This window comes from Aotus nancymaae, unplaced genomic scaffold (genome assembly GCF_030222135.1).
Source record: "Aotus nancymaae isolate 86718 unplaced genomic scaffold, 86718_ANA_hifiasm-v0.15.2.pri h1tg000015l_1, whole genome shotgun sequence".
Taxonomy (NCBI): Eukaryota; Metazoa; Chordata; class Mammalia; order Primates; family Aotidae; genus Aotus; species Aotus nancymaae.
In genome coordinates this window covers 11,427,457-11,431,846 of record NW_026988427.1, presented here as the reverse complement: position 1 = coordinate 11,431,846, position 4,390 = coordinate 11,427,457, and the positions used below count along the sequence as shown (strand labels likewise).

General features: G+C 59.6%; 1 non-coding gene across 1 annotated transcript; it reads left to right on the top strand.

Moving 5' to 3' along the window:
* Positions 1–1,061: 1,061 nt before the first annotated feature.
* Positions 1,062–1,134, top strand: TRNAV-AAC (transfer RNA valine (anticodon AAC)). The gene has a single exon. It is a non-coding gene; the product is annotated as a tRNA-Val (tRNA).
* Positions 1,135–4,390: the final 3,256 nt, after the last annotated feature.

Sequence of the window (4,390 nt, the reverse complement as noted above, 5' to 3'; positions counted from 1 at the left end):
TCGTTTGTATTTTAGTAGAGACGGAGTTTCACCGTGTTGCCCAGACTGGGCTCGAACTCCTGAGCTCAGGCAATCCGCCCGCCTCACCTCCCAAAGTGCTGGGATTACAGGCATCAGCCACCATGCCTGGCTGGCAAGTCTTAATTTTATTAAAATACCTAAAATTTTTCATTGAACTTTTAAAATGCAATAAAAATTTCAGATTTATCTTCAACTGACTTAAAACTCTGATATTCATTAATGTATATTTGCCCTTTATTGTAATAATTATGCGTAATTCATAGAAATAAAAGGACAAAATAATTTCATTTTTTTGATTTTTTTTTTTTTTTTTTTTTTGAGACAGAGTCTTACTCTGTCGCCAGGGGCCAGGTTGGAGTGAAGTGGTGCGATTTCCGCTCACTGCAACCTCCGCCTCCCGGGTTCAAGCAATTCTCCTGCCTCAGTCTCCCCAGTAGCTGGGACTACAGTCCCGCACCACCACGCCCAGCTAATTTTTGTATTTTAGTGGAGACGGGTTTTCACTATGTTGGCCAGGATGGTCTCGATTTCTTGAACTCGTGATCCACCTGCCTCGGCCTCCCGACGTACTGGGATTACAGGCGTGAGCCACCGCGCCCGGCCTCATTTTTTAATTTTTACATTTACTTTAATTTACATTTTAACAAAATATATTTAAATATCGTGTTCTTTGAATGCATTTTGCATTTTTAAATCCTCTCTGTCATTACTGTCGGTAAAGCACAAATCATGTGAAAATTAAAACCTCTGGCTGTCTTCCCCGGAAGAAAAGGAGCCAGTGTGGAAGTGTATCCGAAGGCACACTTGCCTCTCCTCCTGTGATACTCGCTAGTTTTCTGTTTTGTTTTGTTTTGCTTTAATTGCTGGACGTGACTGGGATACCCTTAGAGGTGACGCTTTACAGTTGGACAAACACCGCTTCAAGAAGACCGGTGTTCCGGGGAAGAACGGGTCTAAGAGCCCTGACTCAATTGGTGAAGCCGACAGTTAGATGCTGACGATAAGACTTATAAAAATAATAGCTCGTTCTGCGAGCATCTGTTTCCGTAGTGTAGTGGTTATCACGTTCGCCTAACACGCGAAAGGTCCCCGGTTCGAAACCGGGCGGAAACAGCTGAGATGTGTTTTCCTTCAAACTCAAAAGGTTTTTTTCCTATTTTTCTAATTTTATTTATTTATTTACTATTTCATCTATTTATTTCTTTGAGACGGAGTCTCGCTCTGTCTTCAGGCTGGAGTGGAGTGGCGCTGCAACCTCGGCCTCCGGGGTTCAAGCAATTCTCCTGCCTCAGCCTCCCGAGTACCTGGGATTACAGGAGCTCACCACCGCGCCCAGCTTTTTTTTTTTTTTTTTTTTTGTATTTTTAGTAGAGACAGGGTTTCACCATTTTGGTCATGTTGGTCTCCAACTCCTGATCTCGTGATCCGCCCTCCTTGGCCTCTCAAAGTGCTGGGATTACAGGCGTGAGCCACCGCGCCCGGCTTCAAAAAGTTTTTTTTAACTACGGATTCTATGTGTATAAATGTTCACAAATTTTTGTACTACACTTACAGACCAGTTAGATTTTCTTTTTCCTTTCTTTTTTTTTTTTTTTTTTCTCGAGTCGGAGTTTCGCTCTTGTTACCCAGGCTGGAGTGCAATGGCGCGATCTCGGCTCACCGCAACCTCCGCCTCCTGGGTTCAGGCAATTCTCCTGCCTCAGCCTCCCGAGTAGCTGGAACTACAGGCACGTGCCACCGTGCCCAGCTAATTTTTGTATTTTTAGTAGGGACGGGGTTTCACCATGTTGACCAGGATGGTCTCGATCTCTTGACCTTGTCATCCGCCCGCCTCGGCCTCCCTAAGTGCTGGGATTACAGGCGTGAGCCACCACTTCCAGACCAGCCAGATTTTTCAATCCATTGCCGATCAACTTCAACCGGTGTATTCGACGTCTACGTCTGGAATATAACGGTGAGAAGTAAGTGGTCTTGCTGGTCATTATTAGGGTCTGCCTGCAAAGTCCCGGCCAATCAAATACAGCCAGCCGCCGGGGACTGCTACGGAATGACAGGTGAACGATTAAAACGTGCAAGAAGGCTCGGGTTGGAAATGCTTGGTCGAGGGTGTGCACCGGAAGGCCAGTAGTGACGGCGATAACTACAACGTCTACCACACAGCGAGTCGTCTGCAGGTGTGGCCCTGGGCTTCCCTAACCATTCTGGGAGGGTTGTTTACAGATGAGGCCACAGGCACGGACAGGTCACACAACGCGACGGAACGTGTGAGATGGCGCTAAAGGACAGGAAATGGAAAATAAACGGCACGGAGAAATTCAACTGAAATACAGGCGGAAAACTCGCGCAGGCTCGGGCGGAGGAGTGCTGGTGACTTCGTGAAAAGCGGGGTTCCAGTAAGTTTTAAGACAAACCCGAGTGGTGCAGACACCCCCGCCTTGCTGCGCGGCGCGGCGCTGCGGGAGAGCGCTGGCTCCCACCCCCCACTGCAGTGAGTGCGAGCGAGGCTGAGACTTTTCCCCCCGCTGACTTCTCGCGCCTGCCCCCGCCTCTCCGCCGCGGGACCGCCCCAGGGCGTCGCATCCACGTCGTCCGCTCCGGTTCCTGGCGTGTGTCCGCAGTGCAGGCCCGCATGGAGTGGAGCGTGCCCCCCAGCTCAGGCCCGCATGGAGTGGAGCGTGCCTCCCAGTGCAGGCCCCCCGGGAGTGGAGCGTGCCCCCCTCAGGGCAGGCCCCCCGGGAGTGGAGCGTGCCCCCCTCAGTGCAGGCCCGCATGGAGTGGAGCGTGCCCCCCAGCTCAGGCCCGCCGGGAGTGGAGCGTGCCCCCCAGTGCAGGCCCCCCGGGAGTGGAGCGTGCCCCCCAGCGCAGGCCCGCATGGAGTGGAGCGTGCCCCCCAGCGCAGGCCCCCCAGGAGTGGAGCGTGCCCCCCAGTGCAGGCCCGCATGGAGTGGAGCGTGCCCCCCAGCGCAGGCCCCCCAGGAGTGGAGCGTGCCCCCCAGCGCAGGCCCCCCAGGAGTGGAGCGTGCCCCCCAGCTCAGGCCCCCCGGGAGTGGAGCGCGTCCCCAGTGCAGGCCTCCCGGGAGTGGAGCGTGCCCCCCTCAGGGCAGGCCCCCCGGGAGTGGAGCGTGCCCCCCTCAGTGCAGGCCCGCATGGAGTGGAGCGTGCCCCCCAGCTCAGGCCCGCCGGGAGTGGAGCGTGCCCCCCAGTGCAGGCCCCCCGGGAGTGGAGCGTGTCCCCCAGCGCAGGCCCCCCGGGAGTGGAGCGTGCCCCCCTCAGTGCAGGCCCGCATGGAGTGGAGCGTGCCCCCCAGCTCAGGCCCGCCGGGAGTGGAGCGTGCCCCCCAGTGCAGGCCCCCCGGGAGTGGAGCGTGCCCCCCAGCGCAGGCCCGCATGGAGTGGAGCGTGCCCCCCAGCGCAGGCCCCCCAGGAGTGGAGCGTGCCCCCCAGCGCAGACCCGCATGGAGTGGAGCGTGCCCCCCAGCGCAGGCCCCCCGGGAGTGGAGCGTGCCCCCCAGCGCAGGCCCCCCGGGAGTGGAGCGTGCCCCCCAGCGCAGGCCCCCCCGGGAGTGGAGCGTGCCCCCCAGCGCAGGCCCCCCGGGAGTGGAGCGTGCCCCCCAGCGCAGGCCCGCCGGGAGTGGAGCGTGCCCCCCAGCGCAGGCCCCCCGGGAGTGGAGCGTGCCCCCCAGTGCAGGCCCCCCGGGAGTGGAGCGTGCCCCCCAGCGCAGACCCGCATGGAGTGGAGCGTGCCCCCCAGCGCAGGCCCCCCGGGAGTGGAGCGTGCCCCCCAGCGCAGGCCCCCCGGGAGTGGAGCGTGCCCCCCAGCGCAGGCCCCCCGGGAGTGGAGCGTGCCCCCCAGCGCAGGCCCCCCGGGAGTGGAGCGTGCCCCCCAGCGCAGGCCCCCCGGGAGTGGAGCGTGCCCCCCAGCGCAGGCCCCCCGGGAGTGGAGCGTGCCCCCCAGCGCAGGCCCCCCGGGAGTGGAGCGTGCCCCCCAGCGCAGACCCGCATGGAGTGGAGCGTGCCCCCCAGCGCAGGCCCCCCGGGAGTGGAGCCTGCCCCCCAGTGCAGGCCCGCCTGCAGCCCTGACGAGGCTTTTGTGTCCCTGGTGGTGGTGGAGGGCAGTCAAGAGAACCATCAGCCTCTCCAGGGCGTCACCGTCGGTTTCCCTCTGCACCCATTCTCACTTGCAGCGCTTAGGCCTCGGGCCGCGGTAGGTTGGCAGGTGAGTGGGGAGCCCACTCCCCAGGGGGCCTCTTCAGCGATTCCCGGTAAAAGGCAGCAAACTCTTCAGAGAAGCAGCCGCAGCCGTGGTCCGGATCCCGAGCACAGCGCTCCTGGCCAGAGAGAAGTCTCGGGAAAGCCACGTGCCCTGCGGC